At 42.0% G+C, this 23,926-nt stretch overlaps 2 protein-coding genes and 1 pseudogene across 7 annotated transcripts in view; all 3 read right to left on the bottom strand.

Moving 5' to 3' along the window:
* LOC138248900 (zinc finger protein 420-like) overlaps positions 1-23,926 on the bottom strand; it is a 461,504-nt gene that overhangs the window by 383,351 nt on the left and 54,227 nt on the right. The gene's annotated exons all lie outside the window — the stretch shown is intronic.
* The window catches only part of LOC138248904 (zinc finger protein 420-like), a 138,587-nt gene that overhangs the window by 60,435 nt on the left and 54,226 nt on the right, over positions 1-23,926 (bottom strand). The window lies entirely within an intron of this gene.
* Positions 23-23,926, bottom strand: part of LOC138248906 (zinc finger protein 420-like) — a 78,132-nt pseudogene continuing 54,228 nt past the window's right edge.

Raw genomic sequence — 23,926 nt, forward strand, 5'->3', positions numbered from 1 at the left:
ACAATGAGGATGGCCAGATGAATCAATGCCATGTGAATGCTGCTTGACAGCATTTCATTTATTATATTAGTACATTGCAGGTATTGTAATCATGGTTCTTTTTTTAATAGAAACTAACAGTCCATTAAAAAAAAAGCTTTTAAAAGAAAGTCTAAGACTTGAAAAGTTGTTGCGAGATGGTGTCATATGATTACACTACACATCATAATTACAAAAAATAAAGAAATAATATACATAAAAAGATTGATATATATCCTGTCCTTAACATATTGTACTCTTCTATTGTACTCTTCTATTTGCAAGCATACAACATTCCCAGATCGGAGCAATGAAAGAACATCATACTTTTATAGAAGAAAAGCAAATAACCTATCATCCTGTCATATGCTCCTATACTGATATTGAGGGGTTCTGGACACATTTCATGGGCCTACTGAAATATGGGTTTTATCAGCAAGTGGACAGCCTCAACTCAGTCTACAGAGCTTTACTATTGTCTTTTGTTGGTTCAATATTCTATTCTTGAAATTTTATATCTGCCCATTCTTATACTATTGAATTAATGCGGAGAACAGCATTAAAAATATCTCCCTTATGCAGACTCCACTTCGTTTTTAGTAAACATTCCCATTTGGAAACAATACATTTTTCAACCCGACTGCCACAAAAAACATCATGTAATATAACAAATGCAAAGTAGCTAATATTCATGACATGACCCTACATTCCCATCTAAGGGATCTGGTATCAGTTACAAACCACATGGCCTTTGGCCTTGTGATTTATGATATCATCAAAACCTTAAGATGGAAATACAGGACCATAATACATGGTTACCTATTATTATCCTACAAAGAATAGCAAAGGTTACACACTAAAATATACCTGTACCTCAATGTTTACATAATTCATTAAGACATCCACCATCCCCACGCGCATGGATGGAATAGAAAAATGTGCCTTATAGTTAACAATGTCAAAGATTACCAATATACTCAATAATAAGATTGAAGAACTATCTCACCCTACAACATGCACAAGGCAATTTCCACAGTGCCAGGTTTATTTCAACATATTGTGTTTCCCCAAAGCTAGAAAGTGCACAGACACTGGCAAGTTTCTTCATAACCCTTACAATTCTGCATGCTTAAAAGTAAATGAAACCCTGCCACATTTACTGTAGCCAAAATTATTTTCTTCAATGTGTTGCCAACATCAATTTTATCATTTCATGACAGGTCAAAACACACCCTATTTGATGTGTATTTATGAGTTTCCCTGTGTATATTTGCTGATGCACATGTAGTTGCAAAAAACATTAAAGCTCTTTCCATATCCATTACAACAAAATGTTATTTTTGCTTTTTTTGTGTTCACTAATTGACCACTATGCATAATAAACCATGCAAGATCTTCCTTCATTTACTGCATCTGTGGGATTGCAGGAGGTGTCTTATACTTTATGAATGATGGAACCATATTACATATTTTATGTTGTTTTTCCTATGTGTGATTGAAGGTGGCATTTTAGGTATGTTGAGTTAGCAAAGCCCATTCTACCTTCACTGCAACTGGATGTTTTTTCTTCTGTATGCCTTCAAGGCTGGATGGTTAGGACTGATGCTTGAGTAAAGCTCTTTAAACATTCACTGCTTGTGTGTGTTTTTTTCTGTTTGTGTGTTAAGGTGCAGAGCATTTAGGCACATGGATTTACTGAAGCTCTTTCAACATTTACTGCATTTATATATTTTTTCTTCTGTATGCCATTGCAGATGGATGGTTAGGTTTGATGATTGAGTGCAGTTCTTTTCACATTCTCTAAATATGTATATTTTTCCCATGTGTGTTTGATGGTGGCTCTTTGGAAGTGTGGATTTACTAAACCTCTTTCCACATTCACTGCAAGTGTATGATTTCTCTGCTACATGCTTTTGCAGATGGATGGTTAGGACTGATGCTCAAGTGAAGAAATTTCCAGATTCACTCCATGTGTATGGGTTTTCCCATGTGCATGTGCTAGTGGACCTTTATACTTGGTAAATGAATAAAGTTCATTCCAAATTCACTGCATGTGTAGTTTTTCTCCTGTGTGTTAGCTGGTGGCTCCTTAGATGCGTAGATCTACTAAAGCTCTTTCCACATTCACTGCATGTGTGTGGCTTTTCTCCAGTATGCCATTGCAGATGGCTGGTTAGGTGTGCTGCTTGAGTAAAGCTCTTTCCACATTCGCTACAAGTGTATGGTTTTTCTCCTGTGTGCCATCGCAGATGGACGGCTAGGCCTGATGCTTCAGTAAAGCTCTTTCCACATTCGCTGCATGTGAATGGTTTTTCTCCTGTATGCCTTCGCAGATGGATTGTTAGGTGTGATGCGTGAGTAAAGCTCTTTCCACATTCACTGCATGTGTATGGTTTTTCCCCTGTGTGTGTTAGCTCGTGACTCTTCAGATACGTAGATCTACTAAAGCTCTTTCCACATTCACTGCATGTGTATGGCTTTTCCCCTGTGTGCGATAGCTCGTGTCTCTTTAGATACACAGATCTACTAAAGCTTTGTCCGCATTCACTGCAAGTGTAAGGTTTTTCTCCTGTGTGCATTCGCTTGTGCTTCTTTAAAGTCGGTAAAGAAATAAAGCTCTTTTCACATTCACTGCAAGTGTATGGTTTTTCTCCTGTATGCCATCGCAGATGGATGGTTAGGCCTGATGCTTCAGTAAAGCTCTTTCCACATTCACTGCATGTGTATGGTTTTTCTCCTGTGTGTGTTAGCTGGTGGCTCTTTAGGTACGTAGATGTACTAAAGCTCTTTCCACATTCACTGCAAGTGTAAGGTTTTTCCCCTGTGTGCACGCGCTCATGCTTCTTTACAGCTGATGCTGCCATAAAGCTTTTTCCACATTCACTGCACATGTAAGGTTTTTCCCCTGTGTGCATTCGCTGGTGCTTCCTTACAGCTGATGCTTCTGTAAATCTCTTTCCACATTCACTGCAAGAGTAAGGTTTTTCCCCTGAGTGCATTCGCTGGTGCTTCTTTACAGCTGATGCTTCTGTAAAGCTCTTTCCACATTCACTGCAAGTGTAAGGTTTTTCCCCTGTGTGTGTTAGCTGGTGGCTCTTCAGATTTGTAGATGTACGAAGGCTCTTTCCACAGTCACTGCAAGTATAAGGTTTTTCCCCTGTGTGAATACGCTGGTGGATCTTTACAGTTGATAAACGAGTAAAGCTCTTTCCACATTCACTGCATGTATATGCTTTCTCTCCTGTATGCCATTGCAAATGGGTGGTTAGGTCTGATGCACAAGTAAAGACCTTTCCACATTCACTGCAGGTGTATGCTTTTTCTTCTGTGTGTGTTCGCTGATGGAATGTTAGGTTTGCTGCAAGACTAAAGCTCTTGCCATTTTTACTGTATGTGTCTGTGTTTTCTGCTGTCTGTGTTCGATATTTGCCCCACAGAGCTGATGACTCATTATAAGTCATCTTTCATTCATTACAGCTAAATACATTTTCTGTTGATTTTTTACTGGTGGCAGTATAGGGGGTGATGAGTGATTAAAACCCTTCTCATAAACACAGAACCTTTATGCTATGTCTTCTGTTTTTGTTTGTTAATGAACCCTTAGCTGTGATGGCTGATGAACACTCTTGCCACATTCACTCTGTCCTCATGGGTCCCGCCCCCCGTGCAAGCTTGGTGATGCTACTTTTGTACTAAGGAGAAGCCAAAGCTCCTGTTACGTTGTAAGTTTTTATTTGGGGTTTACAGTCAACCCGTCAGTTATATTTTGGCATAAATCATGTTAATGTGTTTGCCTACTGAGTCACTTACTATATTTTAATATTCACTAGATATGTTTAGTATTTGCAGTGTATCTGTTCTTAATAATGTTGAATAGTTACTGAAATTCTTGCAAGACTGATATCATATGTATGATCTTTCTATCAGGAGCTATGTCTTAAACCTGCATTAAGAACTTTCTAGCATGTGTGCAGAGAACTAAACTCACAGCTTAAATAGTCTGTTTCTTGGACAATATTTATAAAATACACAAAGAACAAAACTCATTACCAAGGTGTTATATTCTAGAATAATGTTCTGCATTGCAAGTAACATTGTGTTCTTTGAACTTTCAGATGTATACTTCACAATTCCTGGTTTGTATACCGATGGTCTATTTCTACAGACTGACTGGCCCAGTCAAAACAGTGATTATGATGGACTAACACCACAGCATTGATATTATCATGTCAGAGAGAGGAGCACTGTTGTAACTACCTGATAATTATCTCAGTAAAATGGTGTTATCTACCATGTTTTAATATTGGGTGTGTTCTGCTAGTGAAATTGTTGTGATTTTTATTTATTTGGATGCTTTGGGACCACCAGCATGGATATCCTCGGCTTCTTGAAGCGGCTGGATTGCACTTGATGTTCTTAAAGGATACGTCTGGTCATGTACAAGATTCTCTACCTCTTACTGAGATTGTTCTATTTCGAATTACTGTTTGGCATCATTTCTGGTTCTTCTGGAGTATCAGATAGCTTTCCAATATTGTCTTCATTACTCTGCATCTTATGTGTTCAGGAATCTCCTCTACGGGGATTAAAAAAAAAAGTACTTGTAATGTCCAAATCTATACGCAGGAAAGTATACACTATATATCTGTTGAAATGTTAAAAAAAAAAAGTAACACTTGAATAAATTCCAGCCACTGGTAATTACTGTGGGTAGCAATGCAGTCCATCTTTTTAGTGGACAGTGCCACTACAAACAATGATCATTCTTATGGAAATTGGCATTGATCCTGCTAAAAAAAAAAGAAAAAAGAAAAAAAAAAAAAAATACCAATATATACCAGAGTCCACATTCACCTGAATAGAAACACAAGCAACAACACATAATGGTAATGACCTCGTTGGCCTTGGTCAGTGAGTTGTGGCTTAAGTCCTATGGCACAGCAAGACAATTAATCACTACATTTCACTTCATCATGTCCATAGTTTAGGAACAAATAATGTTACAATAAAAATAAAACACAACTAAGGTGTTTGAAAAACAGAGTGATTTTCAGGACAAAACCAAATCTTAGAAGGTAAATGATAATTGGGTGGCATGTTAAAGTATATGGCATCTCTACGTTCACAGACAATGTGTTGTATCCAAAAGAAGGGAAAAACGGAGAAGGAATATTCCTGAACACGAAGTTTATTTCCACATCAACACCAACGTCCTCACAGCTCCAAGTACAGCAACTGACTCGGGAGCTGATGAAGTCATCAGAACTCCACGCACCCAGCATTCCATAAAGGTACACTGCCCACCCCCAACAACGAATTACAATAGAACATTTTAAAACACAACACATCTTCCTTCCCCCTTAACAAACAGAACAAATACAAACATATATGTTACACATTCCCTACTATGCTACAATAAAATATACAAAAGATACATTGGAAATGAAAAATCCCAATAAACATTCTAAACATTCCATACATAGACTAAGAAATGAAAAACAAGTTATACATAGGCAATAACGGAAAGTTGTACATAAGCAATAAAGGCAATATCCCACTGCCTCCCTACATACCTAATACGTCACAAACTGATTTAAATATTTGGGTCTAACAGCATTTCTTTTGGGCCTACCCATCACACCCTCCAGATTAGCACCTTCCTCCAACCTTTCAACTTCACCCTCACCCATCACCCCGCAGTATTTCTTATGGCAAAATTTCCACGACCGTCATGCATGTTATTTTCTCGTATGTCTTCTCCTGACCCTCTTCCTAGATCACTAAATTGCCCAGAAAACACACATCCTCTTTCATGTGGAGAACTACCACACCCCACATTCTCACCTGATCCTCTATCTAAGGCACCGCCATCATAACCACTATCTTTCAACTCAACATCAGCCCAAACACCTGAATGTTTTACCCCAGGGGCTACATCTGTCACTTTCGCCACATTCCTCTTATTCCACCATTTGCCACCCTCAATCATAACAGAATGTTTGGATACTCTGACCAACTTGGCAGTGGGGAAAAAAACTTGACAATCCCTTTCCCTGAGGTTTTTTTACTCTAACTACATCACCTATACCAAATTGAACCTCCTTAACTCTTTTCAGATCGGCATATCTCAATTTGCTCTTGACCTGTTGCTTAATCACCTTGTCTTTCACCTGACTGATATCAGAAGCAACAACACCCCCTAAAGTTTCCTGTACAACCCACTCTGGAGACAGTTCATTGCAAGAATGTCTACCCTTCAAAAGTACAAAAGGAGCAACACCAGTAGAAGAATGTGGTGTGTTGTGATAACACCATATCCTTTCTGCCACCATCTCCTGTATACTCTTCCCTGACCTGATGGCCAATTGAATAGTTTCCTTGAGTAATCTATTTACTCTCTCAACAAGCCCATTACCCTGCGGACTATACAATGCAGTTGTAAGATGCTTAATATTAAGTCTTCTCAGAAATTCAACCATCTGGTGCGATACAAATTGCACCCAGTTATCTGTGACAAAAAACCTGGGAATACCCTCCCAATGAAAGATCTCTTTTAAAAATCCAATCACATTGGTGGTATTAGGTTCTCTTAAAAACTTGTACGAAACCCATTTGGAATGATAATCTACTGCAACCAACACATATTTCTTTCCGTCATTGTAACCCCCAACTAATCCAATGAAATCCAATCCCAATTTCTGCCAAGGTTTATCAGGAAACGGTACAGGACACAAAGGCACTTCTCTAGTATGCAAACCTTTATCCACCCCCTTGCAAATGCTACAATTCTTAACTGCAAATTCCACCTCTGTGTCCATACCCGGCCACCAATAATATAAACGCAACCTCTTCCTTGTGCCAGTGATTCCAACATGCCCATCATGAGCCAGCTGTATCAACTTGTGCCTTAATTCATTAGGGGGTACCAAACGTTCCCCCCTCATGACAAGGTCGTCCTCCACGTTCAATTCCTCTCTAACCTTACAAAAAGGTTTTATTACTTCTAAAACACCATTCCCTGCCGGCCAACCCTCACAAATATATGTTTTAAGAAGCAATAGAGAATTGTCCTTGTTCATAGCTTCCGCCCAAACCTGCCTGGAAATGACTTCCCCAGAAACAAACACTCCGTCTATCATTCCCACCATGACATCCTCATCCTCCATTTGCTTCCCCTCAATTGGATTGTGAACCGGACACCTGGAAAGAAAATCTGCTCTACCATTGTTCTCCCCAGGAATATGTTTCATTTTCATATTAAACTCATACAGTTTAGCCAACAACCTGGTCAATCTAGGACTAGTCTTATTGAAAATTTTGTCATTCCATAGATAAACCAATGGCGTGTGATCTGTTTCCAAAGTAAATTCTCTCCCCCAAACATACATTGAAAAATGGTTGACACCCCAAACACAAGCTAGTGCCTCCCTCTCGATTGTGCTATAATTCACTTCGGCCTCAGAAAGTCGTCTGGACGCAAAAGCTATGGTAAATTCCTTGCCTCCTATCATTTGACTTAAAACAGCTCCTAGGCCAATCCCACTCGCATCCACAGTAATGACAGAAGGTACGTCTTCATTGAAAGGATGAAGAGCAGGAGCCTCAATTATGAGAGTCTTAAGAGTTAAGAAGGCTTGAGCCTGCTCATCCTGCCACTGAAATTTCTCACCCTTCCTCAACAACTTCCTTAATGGCTCGGTCAGATACGCAAAATTGTGAACAAATCGCGAGTAGTACTCACAAAGACCCAAAAAGGATCTCAACTGGTCTTTATCATTAGGAGATGGAGCATTTCCAATAGCCCCTAATAAGTCCTTCTTGGGTAGGATTCCCTGTGCACAAATTGTGTGACCTAAATATTCAACCGTCTCAACCATGAATTTACATTTCTCTTTTCTCACCGTAATCCTGTGACCTTCCAGAATTTCTAGGACTTTATCAAGTTTGTTTATGTGTTCCTGAATAGACTCTGAGACTATCAGAATATCGTCCTGATATGCCAACACTCCGTGTACTTCCCCAAACAGTTGATACATTAGCTTCTGAAACACAGATGCTGCGGAAGCTAAACCGAAAGGCATCTGCAAAAATCTGTAAGCCCCAAATGGAGTGTCAAATGTTGTAAGAGAACGAGACTCTCTACTCAACTCAACTTGATGATAGGCGGACTTGAGGTCAATCGTGGAGAACACTTTCATACCCCACAATCGTGCCAATAACTCCTGTATTTTGGGCAACGGGAAACAATCAACTAGAATATTTTTGTTCAAAGAACAAGTCCACACATAATCGCAAATCCCCCGTTTTCTTAACTGCAACCACAATCGGAGAAACCCATTAAGACGAATTAGTCGATTCAATGACTCCATCAGCACATAGCTCACGTAGGTGCTCCTTTAACTTCCCTCTGATGCTCAAGGGCACATTACGCACGTTGTGTACCACAGGTATCGCATCAGGTTTGAGAATTATTTTATGCTCATAACCTTTTACAGAGCCTAGCTTATCCCTAAAAATCACAGTATGCTTGTATAGGACATCTTTAAGAGTATCAAGTTTTATGTCCACTTTCTCAATCAGGGTGATAGGTCGTTCAGTACCCGGTCTCAGAACCATCCCAAATTGTCCTTGATCTTTCCACCCCAGAATATTGTACCCTCTCTTGGCTACATATATTTTTGTACTAATAGTCTTCTGCTGATAACAAATCCTTTCTAAGAAATACCCCATCATATCAATTTCTTGACCATCAAAAGCTACTGTTTTTATGTCAGGAGCTGACAAGGGAAGGTTACTCCAATGTGAATGATAATTTGTATCAGATACAATTGATGTAGGTGAGCCTGAATCCACAGTGACACTTAGCTTGACTTCCCTAATTTTAACTTCACATACTGGATCCTTAGAAAATTTGCAATCAGAATTAATATCATCGACAATCAAAACACATCTTTTTGAAAAGTCCACCTCCCCTCCATCTGTCAGCTTGTCAATGGCTTGCTGATGCTCAACTAACATTACTTTTTGCGATTGCTTGCATACACGAGCAAAATGACCAGACTTCCTGCATTTTATGCACACTTTCCCCAGTGCAGGACAATTTGAGGAATTGGCAACATGTGACTTAGAACCACATCTGAAGCATAGTGAACTTTTAGCATTATTTTTTTTTTAAATCTGGAGTGCCCGACATAACTGTCTTAGACTTCTGTAAAACTATGTTCACATTTTCTGCCTGACTTACTTTCATTTTGCTTAACTCTCTGGAAGCTGTTACTGAACGCTCGATGCCTCTAGCAATTTCTAGTGTTTCACACAAAGATGGATTTCTACAACATAAACAATTTTCTTGGATTCTAGAATCATAACAATTCACCACTAACTGATCTCTTAGGTACTGATCGAGGGGTCCTAAAAATTCACAAGTGGCTGCTAATACCCTAAGCTCAGCTACAAAATTATCAATCGATTCGTGTTGGAATTGTTTTCGAGCAAAAGTTTGTGTCTTTCAACTATTCTACTAAGGTCATCCTTAAAATGATTTTCTAACCTCTTTACAGCTTCAGTAAAAACATCCCAACCATCACTGGATGAAGGTTGCACTTGGGGTTGATGATCAAAAATTCTCTGACCTTCTGTACCAAGGCAATTATACAAAATCGCCTTCTTTCGAACCGCAGAAAAATGTACCCCATCTATTGCCACTAAGTAACTTTCAAAAGACTTGAACCAGTGTTGCCATTTTATCGTGGGAATACCGGGTTCAGGCAAAAATGCAAGTGGCAAATTTTCTGTTTGCATACCGAGGAATAGACACTATATGAACGTGTATATGACTAATAAGACACCACTAAAGATAAAAATTGAATAAGTGTGCGAATCACTGTACAAATCTGCAACCGCCTTCAATGTAGAGTAGTCGTGATACATGCGTGAAATATTGCAAACAGATTCACAGGTCTGCAGATCCAGAAAAGCAGATGAATGTGCGAATCACTGTGCGCATAACATTTTAAGTTCACATGTCCATACAATTTGTAAATTTGCAGTCAGAATAGAAGTGTGCGAATCACTGAAAAGATCCGCAATTGCGTAGAAATATCTTCCATTCAATAGCAACAGTGAAATAAATACCAGAATATGTACGAATCCGCAAGGTGCACTTAAAATGAAGAGTGCGCGCATTACTGTGCACCTGTCCGCGTGATAGTGGATTCTTATTTTCTCGCAGTCAGAATAGAAGTGTGCGAATCACTGAAAAGATCCGCAATTGCGTAGAAATATCCTCCATTCAATAGCAACAGTGAAATAAATACCAGAATATGTACGAATCCACAAGGTGCACTTAAAATGAAGAGTGCGCGAATTACTGTGCACCTGTCCGCATGATAGTGGATTCTTATTTTCTGGTGCAGAAAGTCCAGCACAGGTTTTCTTTGTTTATATGAATAGACACAGTAGAGGCACACAGAATTCCTCTGACGATTTGCGGATTTATATATCACTGTTTGTAAACCAAAACCTAGAACGTGCCTGGAACATAAACTACAGGAACTAGAATTTGCTCCACGTTGTTTAAAAATATGTAGATTTCAATCTCTGTAAAGAAAATATTCTTGATGTCTTAACCCAATGTCGCATTAACTACAGCAACAAAGAAGAGTTAAACCGGTTCCTCGGAGTAGAATGTTTGTTGATCAGGTGTAACTAGGCAACAGGAACTGAAACCAGAGGACTTTGCCGGGCGCAAGCAGGCAAAGGCCCTTAACAAAATACCTGAACGAAGAAGGATGACGAACACAAACAGATTGTAATCTGCTTCAAAATAGATTTAAAAACACCAGCATACTCTGTCAGCTGAAAGATTTCCGCTTAATATAACAATGAAGTAAACGAGTGTGAGGACAAGAAATGAATATCATAACAGTTACGTGAGTCCGGATGGTGTTGATAGAAGCTCGTTGCCAATTTATGTTGTATCCAAAAGAAGGGAAAAACGGAGAAGGAATATTCCTGAACACGAAGTTTATTTCCACATCAACACCAACGTCCTCACAGCTCCAAGTACAGCAACTGACTCGGGAGCTGATGAAGTCATCAGAACTCCACGCACCCAGCATTCCATAAAGGTACACTGCCCACCCCCAACAACGAATTACAATAGCACATTTTAAAACACAACACAATGACAGTGGCCAGGCAATGTCTATATCAGGGGTCCCCAACCCTTTCTGTAGTGAGAGCTACTTCTGATCAGTGAAAATCATCGTGAGGTACCAAAGGCTAAATAATTTGCACATTATTACCAGAAACCTTCAAGCCCAGTGTTATTGAATTTATGCCTAATCTCCATAGAGCCAGATGCTGTGGTTTGAACAAATACTTTGACTAGGGGCACTATGACAGGGTTGTCATGTGTGTCGGTGAGAGCTTTGGGAATGTATGAACATGTGCATATGAATGGGATATAAGTGTATGGATATCCGAGATCCTATGTTGTATGCACTTTTGGCACAGACATACCGTTCACCATATGTGGCACCGTTACATGTAGAACATAAATAAAACAACCGTGTTTTTTTTTTTTTTTAATGGGAAAAATTTTAAGTGCTAAAATGTTCATATGTGGAAATTTTTTCTGCACTTTAACTTTCTCTCATTTAAAAATGACTATTTCTCAGTTATAAATATGACACAGTGTTCTACTGGATGCTGGAAGCAAGAGGCCTGCTGTTGGTAAATGCAACACTTTGAAAAAAGGTTTGAGAAAATTAAGTTACCTTAATGATTCATTTTAACATTCTCGGAATTAAAAGCATTGAGAAACATCATTTGGTTCTCACCTCCAATATTGAGTTGACAAGGATTTTATTTAAGAGTTCAATACCTTTTTTACCTCTCTGCCCTGCGTCATAAATCTGACTCCAACACTGCTCATTATCAGACCCGGCTATCTGAAGCCTGAGGATAATAAATTAAGCTGAACACAGCCTTCCCTTAACTTTAAAAGTAAAAATTAGACTCTGTGTTTTTTTTAAATGAACTCCAGGCTGTGAGCTACTCTTTGGGGATCTGTGAGCTACTGGTAGCTGGTGCATGATTAGTTGGAGACACCTGGTCTATATCACCACAAAGCACTATTAGAGGGGCTGCCACATTTCAGTGTCGTAATGTTTCCCATTGGAAGCACAGAGATTGGCCATGTTTTCAACAATGGGGTATTTATGATCTTTATCACTAACAGTTTAGAGGGAGGGCAGTTCTCGGTGTTTGCAACCTTACCCTAGGCAACTAAGATGACGTGCAAATTTCTGTCAAAACAGTCCACAGTCTTAAACAAAGTGCTGTCAGCCGTATGAAGTGCCATTAGATTTTGGAATTATACATACAATGCTGAGGACCGATAGGCAGCAACCAGATTGGCTAATTAAGTCCAAGTAATATGTTTAAGACTAACAGAAGCTGACTTCACCAAGTTTAAACAAGTTCTGGACATGCTAGATTTAAAATGACACACAGTATACTTGGCTTCAAAGTAGTTCCATGAGATATACCTCTACCAGGTATGAAAATCACAGAGCAGGTTATTATCCACATATTATAGTCCTGCTGGTTACTAGCACTCTACTGAGAGATAACAGTAAAGTTATTGAAAGGAGTAAAAAGTGACAATAACAATTTCTGTATTTATCCTGCTATCAGGTAGGAGAAGAAGAGCCATGCATGGGTTAGACTGATGAGGGTCAGCAAGGGGCTTAAAGCTGCTGCTCATTGGAGTGTTGCTGAAAAAGACTTACATGAAGCACACAGGAAATTACACTACACTTACTGACACCTGGGAAAATGATCCAAAATGCTGTGTATGGCTAAGAAAAGTTGTTTTTCTGAAAGACAACAGAGCTTGGTTACATTCTTGCGAGTGTTTCTATAGAGTACTCTTGTAGAAAAAGAGTAACTGATTTGGACCTATTACACTTTGTAAGTATGTATTAGGCTATAATTGATGTTTTGTTGGTTTGGTAGATCAACCACTTCATACTATGATTGTTGCTTGTACACATCATTAAAACGTAATACAAAAAAAAACCTCTCAATGCACCAGAAATTGGGAGCTTAGAATTCATCAAACAAATCTCAGAATACTTAAAGAAACTTATAGCATGTTAAGGTAACACAGCACCTTCTAACTGGTGAATTCAGTGCAACTAAAACTATTGCCTAGAAAATCTATTGCTAACTGTGTACGTTTTCAACTCAACCTACAGCTTTATTTAAAGCTACTCACAAAAACAGCAGCAGCTAGTGAGAGAAGGTATGAATCTGAAAATATTCAACAACTAACCACAATGACACCACAGGCACTGGTCACCATAAAAACCAAAGGCAGCATACTACATTTGAAGAGTAACCTGCAAACCCAGCAGAACCGACACAACCATCTCCAACCACAAACCAAACATATCCTAAAATGCATGGGCTGATGTGAGGTTCAAGATGCAACCCTCCAAGACATGCGCTGAGACACATGGCAACAGGGCAGATGGCAACAGACAGCAATTTAGGGACACAATACGTTTGAGATGGAAACACAAAAAAGCAAAAGTACAAATAGCAGTACTGCAATAAGCATTGAGTGGCAGGCGCTGTTTTAAGATTAGGTAACAAGAACCCTCAACTGGGAAACAACGCAATGGCATATTCATTATACTCTGCATTAAAAGGCAGTTTAATAGCTTTATGCCACACTGTACAAAACCCTCAAATGTATAACTCACATCACGTGCCAGTTTTTCTTATGATACGCCCAGTATTCCCTGCTCCAAATCATATGGCAGTCAATATTAAGATGTGTCCATGCAATGCATCATACTGCTGGCGTGTGGAGTTATTTACAGAAAACGCTAGTGTAATCTATCCGGCCTATAAAGAAATTCACTTCTCAAACCTACCCCTAAAATAAATTCTATGCTTGAGCAAATCATCGTAAATAGATTTCTATTTTGTTTTAATAAAACTTGCACAAATGAACTGCTTTGCAGCAATGCTCAAATACGATGTTTTGTCTGTACAACCATACTAACACATAACATAAATGCTCAGTAATATGAAATTTCAGGTGTAAGTCTGTCTGAAAGAATTATTTGCATCACAACCCAAAAATGGTTGCATGAAAATACTCCTATACCACCCATGGACCACCCCTGGAAGCAAAGTAGCACACAGAGCTACTTTTCATCACTTTGGCCATGAAAATCCTAAATTGCTTCAAAGTAAATACCACCAAAACGCCTTGCGCCAGGTTTGCATAACACAAACCAGACGGAGGGCAGATCACCCCACTCTCGAGGAATCGGTGGGTCGAAGAGTGCGTTCTGTGCTGGGTGGCTGGCAGCCCCATGAGACTAATGAAAAGTCTTGGATTCTGGTAAGTATTATTTATTTTCAGTATGATCCACAATACGCAGAACAGCAATTCATAGCTCCGCCACCGTCGCCCATCCAACCGTTTTCCCCGTCCTATGTCGAGTCTCGAGACAAGGTTCTCGAATCCTCACAAGACTCGACATAAGAACAGAGAGACAACCCAACATATCCTTGCCCTTAACACATACAAAGTTACATCCAAACCTTCACAAAAACAAAACACATTTTGTTAAACTGAAAGTACAAAGTCACGGAACTTCGTAGGAAGCCTCTTATTCCTAGTTGAGGATTTTCTTTTCATGTCCATCGACTCACATTCCTTCTTAATAGGACCTTCCAAAACCTCGTCCTTCCGTGGGTCCATTCTTGCTTCTTGATTTACTTTGGTGGACTCCGTCAAAGATTTGTTCAAAAGTTCCACATCACGAGCCAAGGACAACCTCTCCTTATTCCACCAATTACCATCTTCCAATTTAACAGCATTTTTACAAATTTTTATGACTTTCTTAGGATAAGAAAATCTTGATTCACCTTTCTGAACAATGCGGGCACTCTTGATTTTGACATAATCACCCAACTTCACACAAACAGTTTTTCTAGGATCACCTTTGTATTTATTCTGAGCAGAAATCCTTTTTCCACTCACTTTCTCAATCAATCCCTCATCAACTCCACTTTCACCCATCCACTTCCTTTTCAACTTAGTTCCTGGAACTCTTCCCCTCAATAATACAAAAGGAGACACACCAGTATCTGCATTGGGTGTGGTCCGCACAGCCCACAACAATTTTTTTAGTTCACCCTTACAATTTAACCCTCCAGCTTTGGCCAACTGCATATTCTCTTTTATCACTCTGTTAAAGCGCTCAACAAGACCATTACTCCTATGATGATAAAGTGAAGTCTTAACATATTTAATGCCCATGAGCACTAAAAAATCAGAAAACTGAGAAGATGTGAATTGACTACCGTTGTCGGTAAGTATCTCATCAGGAATACCCTCTCTGAGAAATACAGATTCCAAAAATTCAATGATCTTATGCGAATTAGGTACTTTCACAAACTTAAACTCAGGCCAACGACTATAAAAGTCTATTAACACTATACCATACTCTACTTGCCCATTGATCAAATTGACAGGTCCAATCAAATCCATTGCAACCTTACTCCAGGCTTTCCCAGGCACTTCAATAGCTTCAACAGGGGATGGCAGGACAACCTGAGACTTGTCACTGATAGCACAGGCCAAACAATCTCTCACAAAGTGTTCTACATCTCTGTCCAGTCCAGGCCACCAGAAATCCTCTCTTATTCTCCTTTTCATAGCCCGCATACCTATGTGTCCTTCATGTCCCAAGGATAATACTTTGTATCTTAAATCCTTAGGTACAACCATTGCATCCGCACGCATTAACACGTTATTTATAATTGATAACTCCCCAAAAACATGTTTGTACACTTCACACTGTTCAGACTTGCATACAGACCCATCCCTGTGCTATGCCCTTCATGACCTCCTTCAATTGATCATCATTTCCACACGCTTGCCTCCACTCATCTTCCGACACCGCACCACCCAATTGAAACTCTATAGAGCATACCAGGACATCATCTTCTTCCGGTTCCTCCTCATCTGGCCCATTCTTGCAAGGAAGACGGGAAAGGGAATCAGCAAGTGTATTCCTTGCACCCGGAACATATTCCACATGAAAGTTATACATTTGTAATCTGTACTGCCACTTAGCTATTCTGGGAGTGGCTCGATGCGCACCAGAGGTAGAAAACAACTGCACTAAGGGTTTGTGATCCATCCTGACTGTAAAGTGCACACCCCACAAATACGGTTTGAAATGTACAATGCCCCACCAACATGCAAGGGCTTCCCTTTCAATAGTTGAGTAAGTTTCTTCGGCACCTCTCAGACTACGCGAAGCAAAGGCTACCACTTCATCCCTACCATTTCTCTTCTGCATTAAAACAGCGCCTAATCCAAGTTGACTGGCATCCGTCATTATTACTATTTCGTCCCTTGTGTTAAAAGACGACAACGGAACTGCCATTGCTACTTCTTTCTTAATGGCTGTAAACTCCTGTTCACACTCCAGACACCAGTCAAATTTGACATTTTTCTTTAAAAGAGACCTAATTTTATGAATTTTGCTTGCACAGTTAGGAATGAACCTTGAATAAAATTCAATCAGACCCATAAAAGATCTGACTTGGTCTTTATTACTAAGAGACTGAAAATCTTCAATAGCTTCAACCAGCTTTCTCTTTGGTTCCACTCCACATTTAGAAATTTTATACCCTAGATAATCAATACTAGACACACTAAATTTACATTTGTTTGCCCCTAGTACAATCCCTTTTTTATTCAACAAAGATAATACCTGTTCCATTCTTTCATCATGCTGTGCTTGATTCTTGCCAAAGACTAGAATGTCATCCTGGAAAGCAATTACACCTTCCATACTTCCAAATAAACTATCCACCACCCTTTGGAATACCGCAGAAGCTGAAGCTAAACCAAATGGCATGCGTCTAAATTGGAACAAACCTTCTGGAGTAACAAAAGCTGTCAAATGTCTTGACTCAGGATGCAGATTAATTTGATGATAAGCCGATGTCATGTCCAACAAACTAAACACGCTGGCCTCATCTAAAATGGATAGTATTTCAACAATGTTAGGCAATGGATGGCAATCCACCCAAATTTGTGCATTAAGGTCACGCAAATCGACACACATGCGAATAGAGTTATTGGCTTTACGAGCAATTACTATGGGGGCCACCCAATCTGATGCATCCACCCTCTCAATTATGCGTTGATCACATAATCTGTCTAGCTCCTTTTTCAACTCTGCTCTCAAAGCTAAAGGTACTCTACGTACTTTATGAACCTTGGGAACTGCATTCTCCTTTAACCTTATCTTGTGTGCAAATCCCTTGAACACACCAATTCCTTCTTTAAAAACACCTGGAAATGCATCGACCCACACAGAACTAATAGATAACACTTGGTTATAATTCTTGCTCAGTATAACTTGTTCTGGGTTATTTGGATCTAACAAAATACCTAACTTTCTTTGATCTTCCCAACCTAAAAGACATGTATCATCGTTAGCCACGTACACTATCCCCTTAGTCACATTACCTTGGAAACTCAACACAACTTCACACTCCCCCAAAACTTCCACTGGTTTGCCACCATATCCCACAGGCTTGATGCTCGACTTCCTGAGCCCAACATGGCTGAAATATTCCTTCCACACCTTTTGACTCACAAGTGTATAAGGTGACCCAGAATCGGCTACAACAATTATTTCATGGCCATTAATTGACAATTTACAGGTAGGCCTTTTAGTGTTGTTAAGCATAACAACGTCACTCTCATTAGAATAACATACAACAGTAAGAATTTCGTCATCCTCAAGTCCCTAGAACTGGAACTTGACATGTTAACAGCCCTACACACTCTGGCAAAATGCCCAACTTTGGAGCATTTTGAACATTTTTTACCTACCGCAGGGCAATTACTTGCATTACCTAAATGGGTGGAACTACCACACCTAAAACATTCCCTTTTCTTGTAATTATCCTTCCTAACTGATGTTTCAGCTCTGGTAATTGCTTGAGATTTGTTAGATTTCTGTTTAATTATAGCTACTTTCTGATGAGAATCTTTCTGACTAATTATACTCATCTGTTGCATATACGTTGTTGTATTCTCGATTCTAGTGGCTATTTCTACAGCCTTTTCTAATGTTAAATTCGGTGTAGACAATAGTGTCTCTTGAACTTTCTTATTACTGGTTTTCTCGACAAGTTGATCTCTAATCATTTCATCCTCACATGCCTTGTAATCACAAGAAACCGCTAACATCCTTAAAGCTCCCACATAGTTAGCTACTGGTTCACCAGGAACTTGCACCCTTTTATAAAATGTGTGTCTTTCCATAATAACATTTTTACACGATCTAAATCTGTTATCAAGGGACTTAATGGCAGAAGCATATTCATCCATACCGCCATCACCTTGACCCACATCTAATGCAACAGATATCTGTGGAATATGTTTTAAAATTTTGCGGCCCTCCGGACCTAAACAATGACGTAAAACAGCAAACTTTTTCCTATGAGTAAAGGAGTCACCGTCAATGACATCTAAATATGCCTCGAAACCTTCTTTCCAGGAATCCCAATCCGCTTCTGACGAAACAGGATCCGGAGAGAATACAGGAGGAGGCAGAATGGATTGCTGCATTTTAAATGTAACCACAATAAATGTTAATGATATGCGTGTCCTCTTAATTTTTCAAGACACACTGCTCAAGGTGTTTGAAATGCTTGGAAAACTTATCTTTTTTCCACTCGTTGATGACTGATGAATACTTGATCCAACGAATGAAGGAAGCGAGTAAAAGTGCACTTGAAGTATTATTGGATTAGTCAGCTATACCTCAGCTGTGCTGCTCCAAATATTTGAAATAAATGTCAGATTCACTCGTTTCCTGGCGTCTCCGTTGCCAAGAAACGAAGTAACTCATAAGACGCGTATTCGGTGTCTTCGTTGCGTAGCTGAATCGATTCACTTGTTTCCTGGCGTCTCCGTTGCCAGGAAACGAAGTAAAACATAAGACGCGTATTCGGCGTCTTCGTTGCGTAGCGGTACACGAGAATAACAACAGGAGGACGCGCGCGCTGATCCGACACGCGCAGAAACCTCCTGTGTTAAACTGCCCCAAAAACAGCCCAAAAATCGATAAAAGATGAAAAACAGGATGTAGGCTCCTAGACGAACGGAGCTGCAAAGACTCCCCTCAGCAGGGTCGAAACACTGAAGGCCGGTTGAAGACGCCGCGCGATGAACTCCTCACAAGGTGCACACATAGGTCCAGCTGTCCTGCAGTCCCTCGTCGCCAATGAAAAGTCTTGGATTCTGGTAAGTATTATTTATTTTCAGTATGATCCACAATACGCAGAACAGCAATTCATAGCTCCGCCACCGTCGCCCATCCAACCGTTTTCCCCGTCCTATGTCGAGTCTCGAGACAAGGTTCTCGAATCCTCACAAGACTCGACATAAGAACAGAGAGACAACCCAACAACTAACTGTAAAGTAAAAAAAAGCAATGATACCATGGTGCATGGCCAATTAGCTGAGTGTTGACGCACTTGTTCTGGGTCTTGAATTGGCCCCAGAGTTGTCAGACAGGCTAGCATTACATGCTGATGAGATCAAGACATTCCTTGAAGAACCTCAGCAGTCAGGACCCCGGGTCCTTCAAATCCTAGGAAAATTCTGTGCATCATTTTCAACCAAGACAAATCCTCTGTGTATCTCACAGGATGCCCCCCTTCACTGTTAGAAAGGGCGGGCGGCTTTCAGGTCGTGACGGATTTAAATCGCTTTGGTATACATTACAGAGGATGTGCAGAGGGCCTGTGACAGAAACATTCAACCACAGATGGATCACCTGACCAGAGACATTGGGGTCTGGTCAGCACTCCCTATCTTTCTTAGGGTACTCCTTAATCTTTGAGGTGGTAATGTATCCCAGCTTATTATACCAACTACAGAATTATCCCTCTATTATTCCCTGCTACCTATTCACTTGAATGGATGCTGCCTTGCAAGATTTTCCAGGGAACTACCAATCCTCCCCAGAATTGCTCTGGCAAAATGCTTCAAATCCACGATGGAGGTATAGCAGCTGTAGTGGCTTCATATCGTAGGGCATACCATGTAATTATAAAGGAACAATGGATTTATATCTTGGACGACCCAGCATTTTGCCTCTGATAAACAGCTGATGTGGAGGACAGAAGTATCCCACCGACTTTATGGAAAAAAGACCCCTTCTCTCTCTCTGGCCACGAGAGTGGTGTTTCAGGTTTGGAATGGAGTTATTAGATGTTTGGATGCATCGTATGACAAGATATTGCGTTATTGCCTGGGGCAGATTTCTGCGTTACAGGGACTCCGGTGGTGGGACGCAATATCAACGTTGGGGGATGTCATGTCGAGTTACATTGAAATCAGTCACAGAGTTCAGTAGTGAATATAACCTTGATTATAGTCAATTCCTTTCATTTCTGTAGTTCCTGTGTGCTCTTATTCCTCACATAAAAGACATGGATGAGTTCCCCAACTATTGCATGAGGGAGGGTAAAGTTTTAATGGAGAAATTGAGGTCATAAGATCTCAGCAGTCTATGGCTATTTAGCAAATGTTTCACCTGTCTCTTTTGGCCACCTGTGGGAGGAGTGGAAATGGTAAATGGGCCCCCCTGATGTTAGGTGACTGGAGGGAGGCAGGGGTGTCCCACTGGGAAGCGGTGACTGCGTCACAGTTTAGGGCCATACAGCTGAAATACCTGCATAAGGCCTAATACATATGTGACGGGCTGTTGAAGATGGGATGCTCTCAGGACTGAACTGTCTCTCCCCGAGGCCCTTCGCCGCTTTTCCCGCTCTTTTTCCCCCCCTACTCGCCCTCCTCCCGCCTCCTAGCTGTCCCCGCCTCCCCGGCTACCCCTTATATGGCGGCCGCTGCGAGGCAGTGGTAGAGACCCTTGACCTCAGGGTAGGTCGCTCCCCTGCCCTCGCGGCGCCACCAGATCCTCTGTGCCTGCCCTCTGCTCTGTTGTCGTGCTGACTGTCCCCCAGAGTGTCTGCCTTTTCCCCTGTGTGTGATCGCGTCCCCTTTTTGCTTTTTTGTATCCCAGAGTGCCTGCTTTCCCCGTCTGACCGCGCTCCCCTTGCCTTCTGTATCCCTGAGTGCCTGCTTTCCCCGTGGTGATCGCGCTCCCCTTGCCTTCTGTATCCCCAAGTGCCTGCTTTCCCCGTTGTGATCGCGCTCCCCTTGCTTCTGTATCCCTGTCTGCCTGCTGCCCCTCGTGCCCCCGCCGTCCCCCTCCGTCCTTCCGCCGCTTTTTGTCGTTCCTCTCTCGTTTTTCCGGTTTTTTGTACCCCTTCTAGGTACTTTCACGCTTTTTTGGGCCACCTCGCCTCCCCGAGGCCCTTTGGCGCTTTTCCCGCTCTTTTTCCCGCCCTACCCGCCCTCCTCCCGCCTCCCAGCTGTCCCCGCCTCCCCGGCTACCCCTTATATGGCGGCCGCTGCGAGGCCGCGCGCAGCGGGCGCGCCAAAGGTGCGCCTAAGGCAAGCCCGTCTGCGTCTGGACCGCGCCCAGCGCCCAAACCCCTGGCCCCCGCGCCCCCCGCCTGACCTACGACTCTGCCTTCCTCGCCAACCTCGATCCCGGCCGCACGCCGGGCTGCTACCGCGCCACCCCGAAACGTACCCTCGGACCCTTCACCTGCAGCAACTGCCGCCTCACCTGCCTCCGGGACCCACTCCGCTCCCGCCAAGAACTACTCCCCCGGAAACAACCTCCACTGCATCCTGGTCAACACCCGATCCATCCACAGGCACGCCATCGAACTGTGGAACCTCATCAACTCTACAAACCCGGACATCGCCTTCCTCACCGAGACCTGGATGAACCCCACCTCAGCACCCAACATCGCCATAGCCATCCCCGACGGCTACAAAATCATCCGGAAAAACTGCACCATCCGCATCGGAGGAGGCATCGCCATCGCACACAAAAACTCCATCCGCATCTCGACCGACACCGACAACTCACTCCCCGACGCCGAACACCTCCACTTCACGATCCACAGCGACCCCAAAACCACCCTCAGAGGCACCCTCATGTACAGACCACCAGGACCTCGCACCAAGTTCAGCGAAGACATCGCAGACTTCTTCAACCCTCACGCACTCTCATCCACCGACTACATCCTCCTAGGAGACCTCAACTTTCACCTGGAGAACCTCACCGACAACAACACCACCGCCTTACTGGACAACCTCGCCAACCTGGGACTGAATCAGCTAGTCAACACCCCCACCCACTACGCCGGACACACGCTCGACCCCATCTTTTTTTTTTTTTTTGAATATATTTTTATTAACATTTTGCTATTACAACGTTACATATTTATTCATTTCACATGCACTTTTATATCTGCTTCTTATTTTGTACTTTTTCGCTTATTGCTCGATCTTTATTAACAGTCGTTTTATTTCTCTTTATTCAACCAGTTACTCTTTTACTTATTCAATCACTTTTCTTTGTTACAGCTCTTTGTTCTGCATAAGCAATAGTCAAGCAACAGGTTTAAACCCCTTCTTCCTTGTAACTTGGAATAATGATATAGAGGGTTAGGTGCCACCCAATTGGGTGTGGGAGGAAGGAGGAAGAGGCGGGAATAAAAAAGAACAGGCCACACAGGGCCAACCATGCGGCTATGTGCAAATGATTTTTATAGTTGTTGAACTGAAGGTGCTATGTCAGATCCATTTTTTATTTTAATTTTAAGCAGGGGGTGATATCGGCCCAGGGCGCAGGGACGCGCCGTGTAGACGGAGGGGCACGCACACTGCCTATCATGTTCGATGGCGAGGTGGGGATCCACGGCCCAGCTGCCTTCAGGCCTCTACACTTAATGAAAGCCACGTGGAGGTCGGGTTTGTTCTGGGCACCTATCTATGTGCTACAATCGCCTGGCTCCGACCTCGGCGTGGGTTGGGAGTCGCTGGTTTCTCTTGCTGGGTTCACCAATCTCCTAATTATACTCTCCCAATTCGTCACTAAGTTCTCCCACCCCGGAGCTATGGGAACCCGGCGGATACTCCTGGCTTCTTCTGCTTTTAGGACCTGTAATTCAGCTCTAGCCCACGTTAATGTATCATTCTCCCAGACAGTCAGTAAAGGACAACCCGCAGCTTTCCAGCCCCTCGAGATTAGTCTCTTATATAGTGCCAGGGTGAGGTCCAAAAAGCGCCCCTTCACTTTTCCACGGAGTGCCGTTGGTCCAAGGCCCAGCAAGCACATCTCGGGGCTGGGTTTTAACTCAATCTCAAGCAATTCAGTTAAGGTAGTCAACATTTCCTTCCAGCCAGTCTGGATCACCGGGCAAGTCCAAACCATGTGGTCGAAATTCGCCCCACCCCCCCCGCACCTCGGGCAGGTCGCTGGAGATCCACTGTATATACGGAACAGCCTGTGGGGTGTGAGGTATGTTCTATGCAGGTAATTATATTGAAGGTACCTTAAGCGTGTATTACGGGACACCATCCGGGGGTAAGCCAGTATCTTTTTCCACTCTGAGTCTGTGAGTTCTCGACCAACCGTGCCCTCCCAGCCTCCTCTCAGTGAACGTAGGGGGTCTAAAGCTGCCTCAACCTGGGACCGATATATCTTGGTGATGAGACGTGTTTCCTCACCTAATGTCATCAGTGAGTGCAAGACCCCGTGTGTGTCAGGTTCCGCATTTGCCGTGTCCCAGTGAGCCCTAAGGGTATGTACCAGTCTCCCGTACAGTAGAAACTGTCCACCGGGAACACCCTCCTCCATCAAGTCAACAAATCCCCTCAGGACTCCCTCTTTGAAAAGTCCTCCCACTACTTCTATTC

This window comes from Pleurodeles waltl, chromosome 8 (genome assembly GCF_031143425.1).
Source record: "Pleurodeles waltl isolate 20211129_DDA chromosome 8, aPleWal1.hap1.20221129, whole genome shotgun sequence".
Lineage (NCBI taxonomy): Eukaryota > Metazoa > Chordata > Amphibia > Caudata > Salamandridae > Pleurodeles > Pleurodeles waltl.